At 51.0% G+C, this 25,278-nt stretch overlaps 1 non-coding gene across 1 annotated transcript; it reads right to left on the bottom strand.

The window, feature by feature from the left end:
- Nucleotides 1–277: 277 nt before the first annotated feature.
- trnas-gcu (transfer RNA serine (anticodon GCU)) lies at nt 278–359 on the bottom strand. The gene has a single exon. It is a non-coding gene; the product is annotated as a tRNA-Ser (tRNA).
- Nucleotides 360–25,278: the final 24,919 nt, after the last annotated feature.

Genomic DNA, 25,278 nt, shown 5'->3' with positions numbered 1-25,278 from the left:
TTACCAGTTTCTCTTTCATTCGATGGAAATTCATTGGAGCCCAACTTGGGAGGAATAATGGGAAGGAAAATCATGTTCCTAATAATTGTCAGAATTCAACCTGCACTTTATTAGATGTTAGACAACAAGTTCAAACTCTTTATTTCACCTTTACAATAAAATCGACTGATCAAGAATCTCCGGCCAGATAAACTGACGCAATTGGATTCAAGCTTCACTTCATTTGAAACTCATGATACAGAAAGAAGATAAGCAGCAGTGAAACAAGTGGGAAAAGCGACGAGAGTGGGATTCGAACCCACGCGTGCAGAGCACAATGGATTAGCAGTCCATCGCCTTAACCTCTCGGCCATCTCGTCAGATACTTAAAGAGGGTGACATGTCATCTCATCAAAACCTCATGTTTCTCTCACTTAAACTGTGCAATTGGAGCCGATTGAATGAAAAGCCTGGTGACAGCTGGGACGTGACATTGTCTGTGAGGAATTGTTTTTCAGACTCGAGGGGAGTACATTCTGCTGTTCCCAGAAGTCAGTACTGGGACCAGCTCTCTACTCAACAGATATTAATGGCTCGTATGTGTTTACAGAGCAGACAATTTCGAACTGCTAAACGAGGCAAACCTAACAAATGAGCTGCACAATGCAGAAACTGGTCTTTTGAAATGACACCTGTTGCACTGAACATCGCTGTCTTGTCATTTTCCTGAGCCTGACCCTTCAAGCGTCACTGGTCTATGCTAATAAAAGCTGCTCTGGGTGATGTTCACTGTCACAACATCAGCAGTGAACACGCCTCCATGAGCATGCTCTCTGGAATTTATTTTGATCCCTCATTGTCTTCCTTTCGCACATGTTATGGGGAAATTGAGTACCACAGTTAATGCCGTGGCCGGGTTCGAACAAGATCAGCTGCAGCCACATCATACAGTAAGGACCACAAAATGATCACAGCACTGCACAATGAGGCCTCAGGGAACAGGAAATAAGCGCAGTGCTATATGGTGTGACAGGAGCAGCACTAGGCACACAACAGGAATACTTGCCAAACAGCAAACTGAGGCAAACACATAATAGGGAGAATCTTTGGAATTCTGAGTCCGGAGAGTCGTGAATACTAAGTACTGAGTTTGTAAAAGTCATTGATAGATTTCAACAGGTTTTAAAGAAGTCAAGATCTCAGCGAGTAGTGTAGAAAAAATGGGTTTGAATTCGGAGGCCGTCCAAGATATCAAAGTGCACTGGAAATGCTGAGTGTCCGCATCATACTCTGATTTCGTAGTGCTTAAAATGAAGACTTCCTTTCTTATATTCACTTGGTGAATGTGATTCATTTTCATGTGCAAATGTTATTTTTTGCTGGAGTGCAATATTGGGTGTATTTTCAATGAGTGTTTGAGTTTTACAACAGGTATACCAGCAGTTTCCTCAGACCAGGAATTGACTACTGCTGCAGACGACCATATAATCCCAGTTCCCTGGCCTGGAATTAGAGAAACTCAATGCCCCACTGTTCTATATTTTCGAGTAAATCTGATTCTGACCCTAAATCCCGAACCCTGCATATGCCTGATAAATGCTAAACCACTTGTTTCACAGAATCATTGTAAATCTCCCTTAAAAATATTCATGGACACTGCAGGAGATAACCAGACATTTTCCCAAGACTGGATAAAATGGAACAGAATGCTTGATTAGGGTGGGTTTGTTCTCCTTGGAACAACGGAGCCTAGGGTTTAGGAGATTTATAACCACACAATAACATTTATAAACATTCAATATTCTTTGGGACCTTGAAATAGTAGATATGGACATGTGGTTTGCTTTAGTGTGAGAGTTGAGGGCCAAAGGACACTATTTCAGAACAAGGCATTGCCCATTTAATTCTGAAACGAGGATGAATTGTGTTGCTCAGGACCCAGTAATTGTTTGGAATTCTCTCTCCGAATTGTTGATTATTTTCAAGCTGAGCTAGATGGATGTTTAATCAGTAAGGAGACCAAGGATTCTTCACGTGGGGCAGGAGAGTGGAGTTGCAGATTATCAGAGCAGCCATGACAACATTGAATACTGGAGCAGACTCGATGAGCCGACTGGCTTACTTCTGTTTCTGCATCAATTTGCCGATGGTCTCAATGATCGAAAAGTTTAAAATTGTGAGGGAGTTGGATAAAATGGTTGAAAAGGTCTATGTATTTGATCAGATAGATCAGTAACATAGAACATAGAACATAGATAGAACATAGAACAGTACAGCACAGAACAGGCCCTTCAGCCCACAATGTTGTGCCGACCATTGATCCTCATGTATGCACCCTCAAAGTTCTGTGATCATATGCATGTCCAGCAGTCTCATAAATGACCCAAATGACCTTGCTTCCACAACTGCTGCTGGCAAGGCATTCCATGCTCTCACAACTCTCTGCATAAAGAACCTGCCTCTGACATCCCCTCTATACTTTCCACCAACCAGCTTAAAACTATGACCCCTCGTACTCGCCATTTCTGCCCTGGGAAATAGTGTCTGGCTATCAACTCTATCTATGCCTCTCATTATCTTGTATACCTCAATTAGGTCCCCTCTCCTCCTCCTTTTCTCCAATGAAAAGAGACCGAGCTCAGTCAACCTCTCTTCATAAGATAAGCCCTCCAGTCCAGGCAGCATCCTGGTAAACCTCCTCTAAACCCTCTCCAAAGCATCCACATCTTTCCTATAATAGGGCGCCCAGAACTGGACGCAGTATTCCAAGTGCGGTCTAACCAAAGTTTTATAGAGCTGCAACAAGATCTCACGACTCTTAAACTCAATCCCCCTGTTAATGAAAGCCAAAACACCATATACTTTCTTAACAACCCTGTCCACTTGGGTGGCCATTTTAAGGGATCTATGTATCTGCACAGGAAGACCCCTCTGTTCCTCCACGCTGCCAAGAATCCTATCCTTAATCCTGTACTCAGCTTTCAAATTCGACCTTCCAAAATGCATCACCTCGCATTTATCCAGGTTGAACACCATCTGCCACCTGTCAGCCCATCTCTGCATCCTGTCAATGTCCCGCTGCAGCCTACAACAGCCCTCTACACTGTCAACGACACCTCCGACCTTTGTGTCGTCTGCAAACTTGCTGACCCATCCTTCAATCCCCTCATCCAACGATGAGCTTCATTAGCCGATGAAGAACAAATGTGCTGTGATGTGGATACAGCAAATAGCACTCTGCATACTACAGATTGAGAAATAACGGGAGGAAAAAGGTGTTCCTTTTTGCTATTCCAGTTTAATCTTCAGTTTGAACATTTTGTAATTCTCTACGATTCCTGCTGTTTTAAACAGAGAATTGAGAAGCACCTCTCCACCACAAACCACCAACCTCACATTTAGCAGCTACAAGTGCTGACCAATTGAACTAGGGAAGCTTGTGAACAGCTGATTTGCACAATTTCTTAAAGCAGGCTCTGACTTAATTGCCCTGAACAAACGATCAAGGCAGGAACCCTTTCAGTTCACTTTACAGAGGCTACAGCCTCTCCCATTGAATGCATGGACTGTTCGCAACCCCGGCCCAGTGCTCTCTTATATTCCCAATGGGGTAAGAGTCTTCCGTAGGTCCTGATCAGATGATAGGTTCCCATCCCTGATGAACACATGTGAATTAGTTGGTGATTTAATGGTAAGATGGCAGTGTTTAATGTCTCTGTACCCCTGTGCCAGCCCCAGAAATTACCAGATCGTTCACCTTGTGTTCGCAAGCTGTCTTTCTTTTTGAGGTACCTTATTCTCCTTTTTTTTTGTTTCTGGTCAATTCCACATTGTTTTGGAATTAGAGGATGTGCACTCGAGGGACAGGATCTGACAGGATTGCTTCATTTTCATGTAAGTTGAATATCAACAGATTTTGTTTATGGAAGGTGGATGCACCATTCACAGTGATGAGAAACTGTGCACAGGTTCAGTCTGTGGACGAAGGCTTCAGGGGATCAACTGCCTTTTTGAAACTAAAGGAATGCCGCACTGACAGGGAAGTGTGGATCTGTGAGGACTGTGGGAGGAGTTACCTTTCCCCATTCAAGCTGCAAACACACCAGGAAGAAACTGTTCGACTGCTTTGTGTGTGAGAAGGCATTCACAGCGGTTTCACACTGGAAAGGGGCTGTTTTCCTGTGGTGGGTGTGGTAAGGAATTCATTCAGCCATCCCACCTGCTGACACACCAATGGGTCCGCACTGGGGAGAGACCATTCACCTACTCCAGGTGTGGGAAGGATTTCTCCCGGTCATCCAGCCTGTTGAAACCCCAACAGGCTCACTCTGAAGAGAGACCCTTTTAAATGTGCAGATTGAAGAAGTGCTATAGAAGCTCAAGGGGACTGATGTACCATCAACATGCTCACACTGAATGGAGACCATTCATGTGCTCTCACTGTGGGGCTGGGTTCAGGAGATCAGCAACCCTCACTGTACACCAGCAAATACACACTGGGGAGAGGTCATTCACCTACTCTGTGTCTAAGAAAAAAAAACACTCAGTCATTTAGCGTGATAAAACACCAGTGTGATCACAAGTAACTGCAGTAATTGGATATTTCTTTTGTTTGTTCATGGGATCATCGCATCAGAAGCTCAGAAAACGTTTTATCATCCATTCTAACTGCCCAGAGGATGGTTCAGAATCAAACTAATGGTTATAGCATGGAGTCACATGGAGGTCAGAATAACAATGACTCCCAGGCCCAATGGCACTGAGTTGATTTTCTGGTCTCTTGTCCTGTTTCTGAAACAATAGTGAATAAATTGTTGCAGTTGATTTAAAAGTGAAAGAACAAAATGGGCCTTATTCTGATTCAGCATGCCCTGCTGTTTTCTCAGTTGTTATTGACAATGTCATGGCCCTCACACCATCACCTGTACCGGAGGGTGTTACAGGAAAGGAGGGTATGGTCAACTGTATCTGGTCACTCAAAGGGTCACTGGGCCTGAAAGGGTAACTGTGATTTCTTTCATAGATGCTGACAGGCCTGCTGAATTTTTCCAGCAATTTCTGTTTTTGTTTCTGATTTCCCTACATTTGCAGTTTTTAATTTTTTTTTCAATATTCACTTTGTCTGTTTCAGAGGAGCCTCATTGATAGGTTTGGTCGGTTTTGGAAATTGAAAGTTAGGCTACAGATCAGGCAATGATCTCATTGAATGACAGAACAGGCTTGAGGGGCTGAATGGTCTATTTCTGTTCCAATAAAAGTTCTCCATCTGCAGCACGTGGCAATATTTCCCCTCACTACTCACTTCACATCCGTGACTGTTACACTACATGCTATTACTGGCTGAACAAATCTCCTGTGTTTGAACTAAGTCTGTTGCTATTCAGTGCTCCATCTTTGCTTGCCTGGGTTTGACTCTCGTCAGAGAATGTTGTCTCTACTGCAGAAATTCACCAAAGATCCTCAGGCAGCACCTTCCAAACCCACGACCACTTCCATCTGGAAGAACGAGGGCAGCAGATATATGGGAAGATCACCACCTCCACATTCCCCTCCAAATGACTCACCATCCTGACTTGGAAATATATCACCGTTCCTTCACTGTCACTGGGCCAATACCCTGGATTTCCCTCCCTAATAGCATTGTGGGTCACCACACAGCAGGAAGAGTGCTGCAGTTCAAGAAGGCAGCTCACCACCACCTTTCCAAGGGCAACTACAGATGGGCAAGCAATGCTGGCCCAGCCAGGGACACCCGCACACCTCACATTATTAACAAAAGTACCATGTGAACAGTCACAACTGAATGATCCTGGAGTAAAATCCTGGATCCTGGATTCCCTGGAACAAAAGCAATGTTGCTGGAAAAGCTCAGCAGGTCTGGAAACATCTGTGACTCTTCCTCACTCCTCTGGGATCTACCAAATCTCTTTATTATTTCCACTTCCTCTTTCATTCTGACTCTTTAATTTCTCAATTTCAGTCCACTCGCCTTTTGCGCTCTTCAAAACCCCCATTTGGGCAATTGAAAGGTGGCTGTAAGTAACACAGGGAACTGGGAAGTCGGCGGAAATGTGAAGAGAGGCCACATCAAAGAAAGCTCCCCTTCCAACAACAGAGCTTCTCAAAACACAAAGGCAGCATGAAAGCTTGAGCTGAATGAACATGGTGATGTGTGGGCTGTCATGGGGAGAATGTGACCATGATCACAAATGGTTAAGATCACAGAATCCCGACAGTGCAGAAAGAGGTCATTCAGTGCATCAAGTCTGCACTAGCTCTCTATCCCACCCTACTCCCACAAACCCCACATTTACCACAGCTAACTCAACCACGTAAGCTGCATACTCGGGGACAATTTAGTGTGGCCAATCCACCTAACTTGCATTTTTAGACTGCCGGAGGATCACAGCTTAGCTCTAAACAGGAGAATTTGTGGATGAACTCTCAAAAAAACCTCAACTCTGGAACAATTTCATGGTTTTTGTTTCCAAAATTAAAATCTGGGGAAAACTGCAGTCAAAACAATTTCAAATACTCTCTGGAGAAAGACAATTTAAAGCTCTGACCCGGGGGCGCAGTGAGTTGACAGAGGACAGTGACCAGAAATGTAACAGATTCTGTACAAGGTGGGGGTGAGACATTGGGCAAAAAGGCAGATGTCAAAGGGGGAAGGTAGGAGAGATAAAATTGCAGAAATGTCATTCTTCCTTCAAGGCTTCAGGGAATGGAGTTAGGGCTGGAAAAGAAACAGATAAACAAAAGATGTGCCTGGAGCCAGGTGTGCAATGGACACAGAAACAAATTGAAACAAGAAATGTAAACAAATTGGGGCAGAGTTCACAGTCTGAAATTGTTGGTCTCAATGATGAGTCCAGAAAGCTGTAAAGTTGATAAAAAGCCAACACACACATGATGGGCCAAGGGTGAATACTGTTGGCCAGCCAACAATACGCACATCACACAAATTAATAAAGAAAGTTCTTGCTCTGCACTGAAATTTTCTAATACTTTTGTTCCAATATTTGCAGCTTGTGTCTGATGATGGCTATAAGGTCCAAAATTCAACTTGAGTTTAATACACGAGAGAAATGTAAAATAAGTCAGCTTTACTTCAAACACATCACTGTCGATTGTTGGATTTGTCCTGAGGTTTGAACAACACCTGCAGCTCAGAAAGGACAGCCTCGGGGTGGGACGGGGAGGGAACACAGTGCTGGGCGAGAGATGGACGTTTGTGGGAAATCATACGGCAACAACAGAACTTCAGCAAGGACACATCCTTCAGGGTCATACTGAGGGGGTCAGATGGCACTTTACTCTTTCACGTTTCTCTTCATTGACAGCCAAGCCACAGTGTGGGTTAATTCTGCTGTTTATCAGAAATGTCTCCCAGCTACTGTCTTCCATGGTTCACAGCACCGAGACATGAAACAGAATATTGTTTCCATCTGGGTTTAGAGTCAGAGGAAGAACAACGGAGAATGCTGGAAATGTGTTTCAAATCAGAGATTAGTGCAAATCAATGATCTGTTCCTGACTGCAAGTGAACCGTCAGGCTCAGGTTTAGGTTTCTTCTACATTGGTAAAGATAAAGCAGTATTTGGGAAACGTACAACACTGAGATCCAGATAATGAAATGTGAGGCTGGATGAACACAGCAGGCCCAGTAGCATCTCAGGAGCACCAAAGCCTTTGTGCTCCTGAGATGTGGCTGGGCCTGCTGTGTTCATCCAGCCTCACATTTCATTATCTTGGATTCTCCAGCATCTGCAGTTCCCATCATCACTGTGACCCAGAGCAGTGGGAGCAGGGGTATGAGCAGCCTATCCCTGCCTCTGCTGTAACCACACATAATGCGCCAGGGTGAAGTGAGAGAAGGGTCTGGGTTAGAAATTATATTTCACCAAAAATGATGACATGGGGAGAGTTGATAAAATGTTAATTTTCATTTTCAATATCAACACACATGTTGTTACATAATATATGTGCATGACCATGCATATATTGTTCAGGAAAGGGTGAAGAGGGGTTAGTGCTGGCAGTGGGAAGAAGTTTTTTTTCTGAAGTTGTCTTGTCTTATCACTTGAAATGATGCCTCCAAGACATGCCTTGCACTTGTTTGATCCAGAGGTAACTGTCAAAAACAAATATTTCATTTCGTAAACAGTTCCATATGACTATTCTATTTCAAAAGACTAACATCAGGTTTAATACAATCGAACACAAAACAGCCCTCTTGATTTGCACCCAAACTACATCCCCGTACTCCCTTTACCACTGATGCACAGTGGCAGCAGTCTGTACCAGCTACAAGATGCACTGCAGTGACTCAGCAAGGCTCCTCCAACAGCACCTTCTGAATCTGCAGTCTTTACCATCCAGAAGGACAGGGGCAGCAGTCACATGGGAACATTACCACCTGCTAGATCCCCTCTAGGCCACACACCGTGCTGACCTGGAAATATAACGTGGAGATGCTGGTGTGGGATTGGGGTGGACAAAGTCAGAAGTCAGATGACATCAGGTCAAAGATCAACAGGTTTATTTGAAATCACAAGATTTCTGGATCCTGCAACTGGCTTTATCACTTTCTTATGATGTGTAATAAAGTAGCGCTTCACCTGACAAAGGTGGAACACCCTGAAAGCTTATGATTTCAAATAAACCTGTTGAACTTGAACCTGGTGTTGTGTGTCTTCTGAATTTAACCTGGGAATATAACATGTTCCTTCTGTGTCGCTTGGTCAAATTCCTGGAAGAATCCCTCAATAGCACTGTGGATCTATCAACAATACATGGACCATAGCTAGCTCCATCCTCTCCAGGGCGGGTAGCGATGGGCAATAAATCTGGGCCTCCCCTGTGACACCAATGACTCATAAGCAAATAAATAGTTATTTCCGAGCCAGGACAAAATAGATTCTCTTCATCAGATTTTGGGGATCAATTCCTTGGGAATCTGCAGTCCCAGGCTCAAAGAGAATCAGCTTCGCAGAAAGCAAAGTGGTGAGAGTGGCCAGTCCAGCAGAAAGAAACCCTCTGACCCTCCCACTTTACTCACTGTCAGAATGAACATGGATCAGTCTTGGATGTGATTTTCACTCATTTTCAATTCAATTCATGGGATATAGTATCACTGTCTAGGTCAGCACTTATTGCCCATCCCAGCTGGCCTCCTTGAGAAGTTGGTGGTTTCTGGGACTGCAGTCTTTGAGGTGTAGGGTCACCCACAGTGTTGTTTGGGAGAAGTTCCTGGATTTTGAATCATTGAGAGTAAAGGAACAGCCAATACAGAAGATTACAACATTCAAGTCTCAGTTATTTCAGTGACTCCATTAGATCTTCATGTGATGGTCATTTTGAGAATTCCGTCCGCAAATCTTCCCTTTCTCCATCCTGTTAATGAGAATAGTGTGCAGTATGGAGAAGAGCATGCAGGTGCTAACTGTCCCATGTAACTGTTTCACATTTTCTTCTGGACAATAGTTGCTGTGTGTTTGGAATGTGCTGTCTAGCAGCATATGTAATGCAGATTAACAGCAGATCCAACTCCTAGGATAATTTGTGAGCTTTCTGATACTTTGACAGACGGAATGATTGAATGAATCCATTAACTCACTCAGAACATGTGAATGGCTTCTCCCCAGTATGGTCTCGCTGGTGTACCTGTAGGCCCAGATGAATCTCTGAACCACTTCCCACACTTGGAGCATTTGAATGGCCTCTCCCTTGTGTGGACGTGCTGGTGTCTTCCTGGGGCAGATGACTGAGTGAATTCTTTCCCACAACCAGATCATGTAAATGGTCTCTCCCCAGTGTGAACTCTTTGAAGCATGTGCAGGCTGGATAACTGAGTGAATACTTTACTATACTCCAAACAAGTAGACGTCCTCTACCCTGCTGGAACTCACTGGTGTTTCATCAGGATGAATTATTTGCGGAATTTATTGCCACTCGGGGAGGCGATGGCCTGTGGTATTAGACTGTTAACCCAGAGACCCAGATTAACACTCTGGGGACCCAGGTTCAAATCCCACCACGGCAGATGGTGGAATTTGAATTCAATAAATATCTGGAATTAAGAATCTAATGATGACTTTGAATCCTTTGTCGATTGTTGGAAAAACCCATCTCATTCACTAATGTCCTTTAGGGATGGAAACTTCCATCCTTACCTGGGTTGCGCCACGTGTGACTCTCGAACTACACCAATATGGTTGATTTTGAACTGCCCTCTGGGATATTAGAGATGGACAATAAATGCTGCGTAGACAGCAATGCCCTCACCCGATGAATAAATAAAAACAAGTTCAGAGCAGGTGAATAGCCTCTATCCTTTGCCAGCACAATGGTGTTTTCACAGAGCAGATGAATCACGGAATCCCTTCCCACATTCAGAGCAGGTGAATGGTCTCTGCTTCGTGTGACTGCATTGATGAAACTCCAGCACTGACAAGGAATGGAATCCTTTCTCACAGTCCCCACATTCCCATGGTTTCTCCAAATTATAGGAGGCCTTGTGTCTCTGTACGTTCCTACTGTGAATGGTATGATGTTTCTTGCAGCTGTGAGATGAGGTAAAGGTACATCAGTTCACTGGAAGACTATCACTTGGATGTATGCGTCTCAGTACTTTTCCAGGCAAACTGTTGTTTCAAATCTGGATGTGAGTTTGCTCGCTGAGCTGGAAGATTAGTTTTCAGACGTTTCGTCACCATTCTCGGTAACACCATCAGTGAGCCTCCGACGAAGCGCTGCTGTTACGTCCCGCTTTCTATTTATCTGGTTAGATTTCCTTGGGTTGGTGATGTCATGGGACTTCCCATGGGTGTTCCCTTGGTTTGTCTGTAGGTTTTGTTCTTGAAAGTGGAGTGGTTGGTTAGGCGTAGGTCCAATAGATTGAAGATGTTGTCCTTGCTGATGAGGTTGATGGTGTTGATCTGGAGCCCATCGACCACCCTCTGAGAAAAAGAACAGGAAATGACATCAACACAGGAAATGTCATCACCAACCCAAGGAAACCGAAACACATAATTAGGAAGTGCGACATAACACCAGCGCTTCACTGGAGGCTCACTGTTGATATTACCTAGAATGGTGACGAAACATCTGAAAACGAACGTTCAAGCTCAGCGAGCAAACTTACATCCAGAACCTGAACCTGAGCTACAAATCTTCTCAAAACATGCCGTTGTTTCAAATCTTTTGAAACAGATCGACATTTCTTGATCTATGGTTTCAAGCCACTGATATCCAAGTGTGACTTATTTAAGTGACTCCATTGGATCTTAACGTGATGGTTATTTTGAAATTTCTGTCTGAAAATCTTCCCTTTCTAACATCCTGCAAAAAGATTATTATTAATAATAATAATAATCTTTTTGCAGGATGTTAGATAAAAGATCTCTCCCCAGTGTGACCTGACTGTGTGACATTAGAATCGATGAAGATGTGAATGCCCTCCTACACACACAGCAGGTATCAGTCTCTCTCCAGTGTGAACTCGAGTGTGTGACATTGGGCTGGTCCATGAATTCTATCACTTCCCAGACACAGAGCAGATGAAGCTTCCTTCTCCGTGAAGGCTTTTGTGTGACACAGGCTGGGTATCCATGTGAATTCCTTCCCACGTGCAGAACAGCTGAACGAATTCTCCCCTGTGTGAACAGGTCGATATTGAATTAGACCTTTAGAGCTCCTAAAGCTTTTCTCACAGTCAGAGCATTTAAAAGGTCTCTCGTCAGTGTGAACCCACTGGTGTGATGACTGAGCAAATCCCTTCCCACACATTTAGCAGGTAAATGGTCTCTCCCTGGAGTGACTACGATGGTGAGCTTCCAGCTGGCCTGGGTATTTATATCAAAAGCAAAGTTGCTGGAAAAGATCAGCAGGTTTGGCAGCATCTGTGGAGGAAGAAAACAGAGTTAATGTTTCAGCTCTGGTGACACTTCCTCAGAACTTTTCTGAGGAAGGGTCACTGAACCCAAAGCGTTAACTCTGTTTTCTCCTCTACAGCTGCTGCCAGACCTGCTGAGTCAGAGGGTGGGGGGGATGGGTATGGAGTGAGGAGGCGAGGGACAAGGAGGGAGTTATGGAACAAGGAAGCAAGGGATGGGGAAGGAAAGAGAGACGGAGTGAGCGACAAGGACCAGGGATGGGGAGGGAGTGAGGGAGAGAGATGGAGCGAATGAGAGACAGACAAGGTGGGAGGGAGAAAGGGATGGTGAGGGAGGCAATGAGGGATAGAGAGGGATAGAGTGAGAGACAGACAGGGATGGAGTGAGTGAGGGACGTATGGGTAGCGATTGAGTGAGGGAGGGAATGAGGAAGAGAGGGAGGGAGGGTTGAAGGGATATAGACAGAGCTAGGGAGGGAATGAGGGGTGGAGAGGGAGGGAGCAATGAAATTAGAGGGAGCGAGGGAGAGAGCAAGGGATGGGGAGGCAGGTTGCTAGGTATGGGGAGGGACTGAGGGAGGGTGTGAGGGACTGAGTGGGAATGAGGGAGGGAGGCAGTGGGGAGGGAGCGAGGGTGAGTGAGGGAGGGAAGGTAGCGAGCGAAGGATTGGGAGCGAGCAAGGGATGGGGAAGGAGCCAGGAAGTGAGGGTTGGGGAGGGAGGGAGAAATGGACAGGGAGGGAGGTAGTGAAGAACATAGATGGAGGGAGTGAGGTAGGGAGAGTCAGGGAGGAAGGGAATGATGGAAGGAGAGAAGGGGAGCAATGGGCAGGGAGGGTGCAGAGGGAGTGAGGGACAGTGAAGCAGTGAGTGAGCGAGGGACCGAGCAAATGAGTGAGAAAGGGAACGAGGGAGCGAGGTATGGGGATGGAGCGAGGGAGTTAGGTACAATGACGGAGTGAGGGACGGGGAGGGAGTGAGGGACAGGTTGGTAGCTTTTGAGCAAGGGATGTAGCAAAGGAACGACGTGTGGGGAGGGAGGGATGGAGTAAGGGGTGGTTAGGGAGTGGAGAGGAAGGGAGCAAGGGAGGAAAGGAGGGATGGGAGGGAGTGAAGGACGAAGGGAATGACGGCGAGGTGGGAGGGATGGAGGGATAGGGAGGGAGTGAGCGAGGGACGGGGAGGGAGGGAGGGAGCGAAGGACTGGGAGGGACCTACGGAGTGAGGGATTGGGAGGGAGGGATGGCAGAGAGCAAGTGAGGGAGGGAGTGAGGGACAGGGTGGGTGAGAGGGATTTAGAGACGGTGAGGGACGGGGAGGGAGAGACGGAGTTTGAGGTGGTGAGGGAGCAAGGAAGAGAGTGAGCGAGGGATGGAGCGAGGAAATAAGGAACACAGTGAGGGATCTAGGTACAGGAGGGAGGGATGGACTGAGGAATGTGGAGGGCAGGAAATAAGGCACCAGGAGGGAGGCAGCAAAGGACGATGAGGGAATGAGGGATGGGGAAGGAGCGAGGGACAGGGAAGGAGCAAGGAAGTGAGTGAGCAAGGGACAGAGCAAGGGTGCTAGAGTCATGGTGGGAGCGAGGGATCAAGGGACAGGGAGGGCAGGAGGAAGCGAGTGACGGGGATGGACGGAGACAGGAATAAGGAGGGAACAAGGGATGGGGAAGGAGCGAGGGGCAGAGTGAAAGTGAGGGAATGAGCGAGTTAGGAGCCGCGATGGAGCGAGGGACTGGGAGAGAGCAAGGGACGGCGATGGAGTGAGAAATGGGGAGTGATCGAGTGCTAGGGATGGATAGGGTGAGACAGTGAGGGATTGGGGTGAGAGGAAGCAAGGGATGGGAAGGGAGCGAGGGGTGGGGAGGGAGCGAGCGAGGCAGTGGGGAATGGGGAAGGATTGGGTACAGGGATGGAATGAAAAATGGGAAACGAACGAGGGATGGAGAATGATGGAGGGAGGGACCGGGAGGAGGGGAGCGAGGGTTGGTGAGACAGCGAGGTAAGGGGAGGGAGCGAGGGAGTGAGGGATGGGGAGGTAGTGAGGGAGCGAGTGAGCAAGGGACGTGGAGGGAGGGTGTGAGGGAGAGAGAGGGAGTGGGAGACAGTGAGGACGCAATGGACGCAGAGTGAGCGAGGGGGGAGGGAGCGAAGGATGGGGAGGGACTGGGTGAGTGAGGGATGGAGCAAGGGAGCAAAGGACGGGGAGTGAGGGAGGTAGTGAGGGGCGGGGAGCAGAGAGAAAAGGATGGGGTGGAAGAGAGTGAGGGATGGAGAGGGAGGGAGAAAGGGATGGGGACAGACGGAGGGATGGGGACAGAACGAGGGACAGGGAGGGAGGCAGGGGCAGGAAGGCTTGAGCAAGGGCCAGTGAGGAAGGGAGCGAGGACAGGGACGGATTGAGAGACAGTGAAGGATTGAGGGATGGGGAAGGAACGAGCAAGGTAGCGAGGGGAGGGTGCAATGGACGGGGAGAGAGCGATGGAGCAGGGGACTGAGGGACGGAGAGGGAGTGAGCGAGGGACAGGGAGGGATCGAGTGATGGGTAGGGAGCTAGTGAATGAGGGATGGAGCGAGGGATGGAGCAAGGGTGTGACAGACAGGAATGTAGCGAGGGATGGAGAGGGAGCGAGTAAGATAGGGATGGCAAGGGTGCGAGGGACTGGGAGGGAGCGATAGAACAGGGGACCGAGGGACGGAGAGGGAGTGAGTGAGGGACAGGGAGGGAACGAGTGATGGGTAGGGAGCTAGTGAATGAGGGATGGAGCGAAGGATGGAGCAAGGGTGTGAGAGAAGGGAATGGAGCGAGGGATGGAGAGGGAGCGAGTGAGATAGGGATGGCAAGGGTGCAAGGGACGGGGAGGGAGTGAGGGAACGAGGGTCGGGGAGGGAGCTAGTGGGAAAGGGACAGAGTGAGGGAGCAATAGACAGGGAGGGAGGGAGAGAGTGAGGGATGGAGAGGTAGGGAGTGAGTTCGGGACGGTGAGGGAGCGGGGAAGAGAGTGAGTGACGGATGGAGAGAGTGAGTGAGGAACGGAGAGAGGGAGCGAGGGACAGGGAGGGAGCGAGCAAGCAAGCGAAGGAGAGGGATAGAGCAAGGGACCAGGAGATAGGGAAGGAGGGAACAAGAGACAGGTTGGTTGGATGCAAGGGAAGGGGAGGCAGCGAGGGTTAGGGATGGAATGGGAGAGAGAGGTAATGAAGCATGGGGAGCAATGGAGTGATCGATGGTGAGGGATTGAGGAATGGGAAGTGAGTGAGGAAGTAAGTGAACAAGGGATGGAGCAATGGAGCGCGGAACAATGCAAGAGAGCGAGGGATGGAGCAAGGGAGCGAGGGACGGGGAGGGCGCATGAAATGGGGCAGGAGTGAGGGACGGAGGGAGGGAGTGAGGGACAGAGAGGGAGCGAGGGATGGAGAGAGAGGGATAGAGGTAATGAGGCATGGGGAGCAAGGGAGTGAGGGATGGTAAGGAGTGAGGGAAAGGGAAGGAATGAGGGATGGGCAGGGCGCGAGTGACACTTTGTGAGTGAGGGTGGTGGGAGCGAGGGACGTGGAGGGAGAAATGCGAAACGAGGGACCGAGGGACTGGGAGCGAGGGACAGAGTGAGCGGGGGTAAGCGAAGAATGTGGAGAAAGCGAGAGATGGAGCGAGGGGTGGGCTGGGAGAGAGCAAGGGACGGGGAGGGAGCGTGGGCTGGGCTGGAGTGAGGAAGTAAGCGATGGAGAGGGGGTGAGGGATGCGGAGCAAGTAAGAAAGGGACATGGAGCGAGGGAGTGAATGAGGAACAGGGAGGGAGGGAGTGAGGGATAGGGAGGGACCGAGTTAGGGAGGGACGGAGTGAGGGAGCAAAGGATGGGGAGTGAAGGAGGTAGCGAGCGATGGGGAGGGAGGGAGAAAAGGATGGGGTGGAAGGGAGTGAGGGGTGACGTGGGAGGGAGAAATGGATGGGGACAGAGGGAGGGATGGGGATGGAGCTAGTGATAGGCGGGGTGGGATTGAGGGATGGGGAGGGATTGAGGGAGCGAGTGAGCGAGGGATAGACCGATTGAGAGAGGGAGCGAGGGACAGTGTGAGGGAAGGGGAGGGAGTAAGGGACGGTTATGGAGGCATTGTGAGGGAGCAAGGCATGGAGATTCAGAGGGAGCGAACGAGGGTGTGGGACGGAGGAAGTGACAGATGGAGAGGGAGTGGGGACAGGGTGGGAGTGAGGGACAAGGAGGAAGTGAGGTACAGCGAAGGACTGAGGGGCAGACTGAGAGACTGAGGGTCAGAGTGAGGGAGCAAGGGACGGGGAAGGAGTGGGGACTCGGCTGGGGAAGGTGGGAGCAAGGGACAGCGAGAGAGGGACAGGGAGGGAGCGATGGGCTGTGAAGGAGTGAGTGATGAGGAGGGAGTGATGGAGGGAGGGGCTGAGCGATTGAGCAAGAGACAAGGAGGTAGAGAGGGAACAAGGTTCGGAGAGGCAGAGAGTGAGCGAGGGAGCAAGGGATGGAGTGTGGGACGGAGCGACGGTGCGAGGGACAGGAAGTGAGCAAGGGATGGGTAGGGAGTGAGTGTGTTAATGGCAGCTAGGGAGGGAGGGACAGGGAGGAAGCGAGGTTATGAGGGTCAGGGAGGCAGCAAGAGTGAGGGGCGGAGCGAGGGAGCAAGGGAGGGGAGAGGGAGGGAGCGAGGGCCAGGGAGGGAGGGAGGGAGGGAGTGATGGCAAGGGAGTGAGGCACGTGGAGGGGCTGAGGGGCGGGGAAGGAGTGATGGATGAAAGTGAGCAAGGGGCAGGGAGGGCACGATGGATGTTGAGGGAGCGAGGGATGGTGAGGGAGTGAGAGATGTGGAGGGATCTAAGGGGGAGGGAGGGAGCAAATGAGCAAGGGACAGAGTGGGAGGTAAAAAGGGATGGTAAAGGAGGGACAGTGAGGGACAGAGACAGAGGGAGCGGGGGACGGGCAGGGTGGGAGTGAGAGAGGGACGGTGAGGGAAGGGGAGGGAGGGAGCAAGGGATGGAGATGGAGGGACCCAAAGACATAGCGTTGAAGCCAGGGACGGAGTGAAGGTGAGAGGGACTGGGAGGGGGGAAGCGAGGGACAGAGAGGGAGGGAGGAAGTGTCAGGGTTGGAGGGAGTGACAGATAGTGAGGGAGCAATTGACAGAGAGGGAGTGAGCGAGGGCAGCACGAGATGGGAAGGGAACGCGGTTCAGAGAGGCAGCGAGTGAGTGAGGGAAGGAGAGAGGGAGAAAGAGACAGGAAGGGAGGAAGGAAGCAATGGACGGGGAGTGAGGGACAGCGAGGGAGTAAGGGTTGGGGAGTGAACATGTGAGGTAGCGAGGCATAGGGTGCGAGAGAGCGACGGATGGGGACAAAGCGAGGGACTGGGAGTGAGGGAGTGAGGGATGCGGAGAGAGTGAGGGAATGAGGTTTGGGGAGGCAGTGAGTGAGCAAGGGACGAAGCGAGGGAGCAAGGGATGTGGAGAGAGCGAGGGAGTGATGGATGGGGAGGGAGTGAGGGATATGGAGGGAGTGAGGGAACAAGGTTTGGGAAAACAGCAAGGGAGCAAGGGTTGTGGAGAGAGGGAGGGAGGGAGTAAGAGGGAGGGAGGTAATGATCAAGGGACAGGGTATGAGGAGGAAAGGGCTGGTAAGAGAGGGACAGAGGGACACAGAGGGAAGGAGGGAGAGATGGTGATGGAGAGATCAAGGGATAGAGATGGATTGAATGAGAGAAGTTGCGCGGAGGTGACCGATGGAGCGAGGGTGTCAGGGACTGGGAAGGAGTGAGGGAGTGAGGGTTGGGTAGGGAGTGAGTGAGCAAGGGACAGAATGAGTGAGCGAGAGTTGGAGCAAGGAGGCGAGTGACAAGGAAGGAGCAGGGGAAGGGGAGCGAGCGATTGAGCGAGGGACGGTACAAGTGAGTCAGACACCTGGAGGGAGTGAGGGAGCAAGGGTCGGAGTTTCAGCGAGTGAGCGGGGGACCAAGGGATGGGGAGGGAGGGCGGACAGATGGTGAGGGACAGAGTGTTGGGGAGGGAACAAGCAAGGTAGGGTAGGAGTGAGTGAGTTAGGGAGGGCGCGGAAGTGAGGGACTAGGAGGGACTGAGGGATCTGGGTGGAAGAAAGTGAGGGATGGTGAGGGAGCGAGGGGTGGAGAGGGGGTGAGCGAGGCAGAAGGGACGTGGAGAGACCAAGGACAGGGACAGAGTGAGGGTCAGGGACGGAGGGATCGAGGGGCTGGATGGGTGGGAGTGAGGGACGGGGAGGGAGGGAGGCAGCCGGGGACAGGATGGATGGGGAGGGCGGGAGCAAGGGATGGCAAGGTAGTGAGAGATGGGGAGGGACCAAGCGAGGCAGCATGGGATGGGGAGTGTGCGGAGGAAAGGGAGAGAGTGATGGACATGAAGGAATGAGGGACAGGGAGCGAGCGATGGATGCAGTTAGGGACAGCAATGCAGCGAGGGACTGGGAGGGAACCAGGGATCGGTGGGGAGGGAGTGATAGAGGGTGGCAGAACGAGGGGTGAGGAGGGAGTGAGTGAGGTAGCGAGGGACGGCGTGGGAGTGAGGGGTGGGGTAGGAATAACGGACATAATGATGTGAGGTACGGGGAGGGAGTGATTGATGGTGAGGGAGAAAGGGATGAGAAGGGAGTGAGGGAGCCAGAGAAGGAGGGAGCAAAAGAGCAATGGACAGGTTGGGAGGGTGTGAGGGATGGGAGGGAGGGAGCAAGGCATGGAGAGGTAGGGAGCCAGGGAGGTATTGAGCGAGGGACAGGGAGGAAAGGAGGGCAGGACGGGGAGGGAGGGATAAAGGGACAGCAAGGGAGTGAGAGATGGGGAGGAAGCTACTGAGATAGCATGGGATGGGGAGGGTGCGGAGAAAGGGGAGTGAGTGGCTGACGCAAAGGAGGGAGGGATGTGGAGGGAGCGATGGATGGTAAGGGAGTGAGGGATGGTGAGGCAGTGAGGGATGGGGAGGGGGGCGAGGGATGGGGAGGGAGTGAGGGAGAGGGAGAGATCGAATGAGTAAGAGACCACATGGAGGGAGAAAGGGATGGTGAGGGAGGAAGTGAGGGATGGAGAGGGACGGACAGGGAGGGAGTGAGTGAGGGATGGATGGGTAAGGATCGAGTGAGCCAAGGATAGAGCGATTCAGCGAGAGATGGAGCGAGGGAGTGAGGGATGGTGCGAGGGAATGAGGGACGGGGAGGTAGCGATGGAAAAGGAGGGAACGAGGGAGTTAGGGATGGTGAGGGAATGAGAGTCGGGCAGGCAGCAAGTGAGGGAGGTACGGAGCGAGAGATCAAGGGATGGGGAGGGCTGGAGCTAGAGAAAGGGAGGGAGGGAGCGAGAGACTGCGAGGTAGGGAGAGATGGGTAGAGAGCGAGCGACGTGGCGAGGGATGAGGAGGAAATGATGGAACGAGGGATGGGGAGGGAACGAGAGATGGAGCAAGGCTGTGAGTGACGGAGCAAGTGAGCGAGGGACGGGGATGGAGTGAGTGAGGGAACAAGGGACTGGGAGTGAGGGATTGAGGGCCGGGGTGGGGGCAGGGGGCGAGGGACAGGAAGGGAGGGAGAAAGGGACAGAGAAGGAGACAGAAAGGGACAGTGAGGGAGCAGCAGTAAGGGAATGAGGGACATGGAGGGAGTGAGGGACGAGGAGGGAGTGAGGGATGAGGAGGGTACAAGTTACAGGGAGTGAGTGAAGAGCCGAGGGACAGAGTGAGGGAGCAACAGACTAGGAGGGAGGGAGAAAGGAACAGGGAGTGAGGGAGAAAGGGACGGTGATGGAGGGAGAGGTAGGGAGTGAGGGACAGTCTGCGAGGGAGTGAGTGAGTGACGGATATGGAAGGACAGCAGGACGGGGAGGGCGGGAGCAAGGGATGGCAAGGGAGTGAGGGATGTGGAGGGAGCAAGCGAGGCAGCAGGGGATGGGGAGTGTGCGGTGTAAAGGGAGAGAGTGATGGACATGAAGGAGTGAGGGACGGGGAGCGAGCGACGGATGGTGAGGGAGCGAGGGATAGTGAGGGAGCAAGGGATAGGGAGGGAGTGAGGGAGAGATATGGAGCGAATGAGTGAGAGACCAGGTGGGAGGGAGAAAGGGATGGTGAGCGAGGCAGTGAGGGATGGAGAGGGATAGAGTGACGGACATTTAGGGATGGAGTGAGTGAGGGACGGATGGGTAACGATTGAGTGAGGGAGGGAGGGAACGAGGAAGAGAGGGAGGGAGGGATCAAGGGATAGAGACATAGCTAGGGAGGGAATGAGGGATGGAAAGGGAGGGAGCAACGGAAGTAGAGGGAGTGAGGGAGCGAGCAAAGGATGGGGAGGCAGGTAGCTAGGTACGCAGAGGGACCGAGGGAGGGAGCGAGGAACTTAGTGGGAATGAGGGAGGGTGGCAGCAGGGAGGGAGCGAGGGTGAGTGAGTGATGGAAGGTAGCGAGCGACGGACTGGGAGCGAGCAGGGGATGGGGAAGGAGCCAGGAAGTGAGGGTTGGGGAGGGAGGGAGAAACGGACAGGGAGGGAGGTAGTGAAGGACATACATGGAGGGAGCAAGGTAGGGAGAAACAGGGAGGAAGGGAATGATGGAAGGAGAGAAAGGGAGCAATGGACAGTGAGGGTGCAGAGGGAGTGAGGGACAGTGAAGCAGTGAGTGAGCGAGGGACGGACCAAGTGAGTGAGAAAGGGAATGAGGGAGTGAGGGACAGGGATGGAGCGAGGGACAGGTTGGGAGCGTGTGAGCAAGGGATGGAGCAAAGGAGCGATGGATGGGGAAGGAGGGATGGAGTGAGGGGCGGTTAGTGAGTGGAGAGGGAGGGAGCGATGGATGGAGATGGAGGGAGCAAGGCATGGCGAGGGAAAGGAGGAGGAAATGAGGGTCATGGAGGGAGGTAACAAGAGACGGGGAGGGAGTGAGGGACGGGGAGATAGGGAGTGAAGTACAGGGAGGGAGTGAGGGAGGGGGGGTGATGGACGGGGATGTAGTGAGGTATCGAGGGACAAGGAGGGGCGATGGAGCAAGGCAGCAAGGGAGCAAGCAACGGGGAGGGAGCGAGGGACAGGAAGGGAGGGAGAAAAGGACAGGGAGGGACTGAGCGAGGGACGGGGTGGGAGCGACTAACGTTAGCGGAGAGGGAGGCAGTAGGAGCAAGGGAAGGGGAGGGTGCGAGGGACGGGCAGGGAGCGAGTGAGCAAGATACGGAGCGAGGGAGCAACGGATGGGGAGGGAGTGAGGGACGGGGAGAGAGGGTGAAAGGCACAGGGAGGGAGGGGCAGAGAGGGAGGGTGAAAAGGCCGGGGAGGGAGGGAGGGACGGTGATGGAAGGAGCAAGCGATGGGAAGTGAAGGAGTGAGGGATGGGGAGGAAGAGACAAACAGGGAGGGAGCAAAGGAACAAGGGATGGGGAGGCAGGGATAGAGAGGGAAGGAGGGAGCAAGGAACTGTGAGGGATAAGGAGGTAGTGAGCAGGGGAGTGAGGGACAGGGAGGGAAGACGGAGTGAGGGATGGGGTGGGAGTGAGGGAGAGAGTGAGTGAGGAACAGAGCGAGTGAGCGAAAGACAGAGCGAATGAGTGAGAGATGGAGCGAGGGAGTGAGGGACGGCATGAGTGAGCAAGGGGCAGGGAGGAAACGAGTGAAAAGGAGGGAACAATGGAGCGAAGGAACAACTGATGGCGAGGGATTGAGAGAGGGACAGGAAGGGAGGGAGAAAGGGAAGGGGAGGGATGAGGAGGGAGCAACGGACGTAACGGAGTGAGGAGCATGGATGCAGCGAGGGATGGGGAAGGAGCGAGGGATGGGGAAGGAGCGAGTGATCAAAGGACAGGGAGGGACGTAGGGAGCGAGAGATGGGGAGAGAGAGAGAAAGGGATAGAGAGGGAGGGAGTGAGGGACGGAGAGGGAGGGTGAAAAGGATGGGGAGGGATGGAGCAATGGACGGTGAGGGAGGGAGCAAGGGACAGGAAGTGAGGGACCAAGGGATGCCAAGGGAGCAAGGAATGGAGACAGAGTGAGTGAGGGAGTGAGGGAAGGGGAGGGAATGAGTTTCGGGGAGAGAGCGAGGGATTGAGAGATGGGGAGAGAGTGAGGAAGTGAGTGAGGGATAGATGTGGTGGGAGGGGCGAAACGAGGAATGGTGAGGGAGGGGGTGAGGGACGGGGAAGGAGCAAGGGATGTTGAGTGAGCAAGGGGGGGCGACGGACCGACGGATAGGAAGGTAGCGAGGTACCAGGAGGAACCAAGCGAGTGAGGGATGGAGCAAGTGAGCAAAGGATGCGGAGGGAGGGAGTAAGGGATGTAGATGGAGGGAGAGAGCGAGGGATGGAGAGTGAGGGACAGAGGCATAAAGGAATGGGGATCGAGGGACCAATGGACAGAGTGTGAGGGAGGGGACGAGAGAAGGGGAGGGAGGGACTGAGGGATATTGAGGGAACAATGCATGAGGAGGGGGCAAGGGATGGCGAGACAGTGAGGGAAGGGGAGGGAGGGAGGGATAGGGAGCGAGGGAAACGTAGTGCCCAACGGAGAGGGACTGAGGAAGCGAGGGGCGGGGAGGGAGAGAGGGACAGCGAGGGAGCGAGGAATGGGGACGGGTGAGGTGGGAGCAAGGGACTGGGAAGGAGCTAGGGGGAGGGAGTGATGGAGTGAGGGGCAGGCAGGGAAGGAGCGACAGGGAGGAAGGGAGGGAGAGAGCAACAAGGAGGGAGGGAGAGAGAGAGCGATAGGGGCAGGGCCTGGGGTACAGGGGGGCGGTGTTCAGGGAGCCAGATACAGTGCTGGGGGCCAGGGGGACAGGGAGCCAGGGGATTACAAAGGCAAGTGAGGGACTCGAAGGGAGAAGGGAGGACAAGGAAGGGGTGGGGAAGAGTAAGAGAGAGAGTGGGTCAGAGATAGAGAGTAGAGACAAGGTAAGAGAAACAGAGTGAGAGCGCGATGTGGGAGGAGAGAAACAAAGGATACAGAGGGGAATGGGGACATAGAGGGGGAAGGGGAGAGAGAGGGAAAGAGTGTGAAAGGGTATAAGGGAGAGGTGGGCTCAGAGGGAAAAATACAGAGTGGGAGATGGGGTTCAGACAGGCAGAGGGTGAGAGAAATGGGTGCGGATATTCGAGGAGGAGGGAGAGAGAGACAGGGTGCAGAGAGAGAGGGAGGCAGTGGTTTGGGGAGGGTGGGTGGAAAGAGAGTAAGAAGGGAATGGGGGAGGGATGGGGTGCGGGGGTAACAAAGAAATGTGGGTCAGAGAGGGAGAGCGCAAGCGAGAAAGGACAGGAGAGAGAGAAAGAGACAGAGATATACCAGAGGTGAATTCAGGGACAGAGTGACTTGAACCCAACTCCTGAGCTCCGAAATCCTCCCATTCCCTTGGGGCCGAGTCTGTCTCTCTCCAGCTCAGCTTCTTCAACACAGAGACAAACAACAATATAGTTTGCTGTGCTGCTTGGCACTTTTTAATGAACGTTAATTACAAATTTAAGTTATGGATGCAGTCAGTGGAATGGGGCCTTTTCTCTTTGGCCTGTGAGTTGAGAGAAACATTGACATGTTTCCCTGTAACCCCCTGTGGGATAAGGTTGGATAAACCAGCACTACCCTCAGTCTGTTACCATAGCGACAGGTTGCTTCATTGCTGAAATATTGAACTGAAATGAGAAAATCCTGGATGGATGGATTAATGAGTGAATTTGATTGATTGATGAATTTGGGTAAAGGGATATTTCAGCACATTCTTCAGCTGCTGCCTGAACTTAGTCTGGGTCACGGCATAAAACGCGGTGTTTGTGCAGCAACTGAGGAGCTGCAGCATGAAGCCCAATTCCTGCTCAAAACATGTAGATACATCGAGTTATACCTCAAATTAAACATCCGGTACAATATAGAATACACCATTAACATTGACCAGAACAGGATGAAATTGGCCGAGATCACAAACAGTAAAATGATGGATTTTCTTCGATTTTGCATTTCTGTGTCACACTGACCGTCCCCATTGGTGTGAGCCCGGAGTCTCCTGCGGGCTCTGCTGGTCATTAAAATGTGTCTGACGGTGAAAACATTAAGCAGCAGAATCAGGAGAAATGAGAGTCCTGGGGTTAGAATGTGGTGGAGGAACTCGATTCTGGCCCAGACAGGAGAGCCATAAACATCGGCTGTTAGAAAACAAAACCAGGGGTGGTTTCTCAGCCAATACCAACCTGTGAGCATAAAATACCAGAAAATGTCCTTTAAACAGCTCAGCACAGTCACTGTTCCCAGAACCACAGCCGCCGTTTTCTCACTGCAATATTTACTTTTCAGCTTCTGGCAACAAATGGCCACAAATCGATCAAAATTGAAAGTGACGGTGAACCAGACAGAACAGTCAATGGCTACATATAGCAGGACGGCATGAATATTACACACAGGGATGTGCACCAGGAAATAAAACTGTTCCCGATAAACAATTGGAATTTTTCTCACTATCAGGTCGAGGATAATGACCAGTAGATCCGCCACTGCCATTGTCCCCAGGTAACGTCTGACACATGGAGACAATCCACAATCTTTATAAAGCAGGACGTAACTTGTCACTAGATTAACTGTGAGGAAGGAAAACAAACAAATTATACAACACCCTGGAGGCAAAATTACCAGTTTGTTCGAGGACCTAGTGACATTTTCAAATGTATCACTGATTTATTGAAAAAAAAATGAAAATGAAATAACAAATCGTAATGTCTCAATCTTTTCACAGGAAATGGAACACAAAACACAAGAAGCACTCCCTGCCTAAATACATGAATGAACATCTATAAGAACGGATGGTTTCTAGAGCATTCCAACAGACTCGATCACTCGAGAGCAGGCACAGGTCATTTCTTTACAGTTCCTGATACAGAGGGTGAAGATGTTGCCTTCCTGAAGGATTCTCTCCCAATTCCTTGAAGACAAACAGAGGTTGGACATTTTTGTTTCTTTTTTGTCTAAATTGTGGTCAATTTTCAGTTGTGAAGAAACATGAACACAGGGAAAATGTATTCACCCAATTTAACTAACTGAGGAGATTTTGAAACAGTGTCTCCTTCTCCCTGGAACGGGTTCTTTTCCCTTGGGATCTAATCTTTTGTTCAATTAACTGACATCTAACTGTTCACAAATAACGTCAGTTGCAGAATGTTACGGGGAAGTGTCACCGGGCGCAAAATGTTAACTCTGTTTTCTCTTCCACAGATGCTGCCAGACCTGCTGAGCTTTTCCAGCAACTTTGATTTTGTTCCTGCTATGAATGGACTCCCACAGTAAATCAATAATATTGACCAGAATTTAAGAAATCCAAGCTTAGCTGAAGACTGTCACTTAAAAAGTGGCCCAATTTCTGGGCACGGTTTAGGTCTTGTCTACTGGGTAGCGCCCATACCACTGAGGCAGAGCACT

This window comes from Stegostoma tigrinum, unplaced genomic scaffold (genome assembly GCF_030684315.1).
Source record: "Stegostoma tigrinum isolate sSteTig4 unplaced genomic scaffold, sSteTig4.hap1 scaffold_49, whole genome shotgun sequence".
In the NCBI taxonomy this organism is placed as follows: domain Eukaryota; kingdom Metazoa; phylum Chordata; class Chondrichthyes; order Orectolobiformes; family Stegostomatidae; genus Stegostoma; species Stegostoma tigrinum.
The sequence above is the reverse complement of the archived record's forward strand: the minus strand, read 5'-3'. Positions and strand labels throughout refer to the sequence as shown.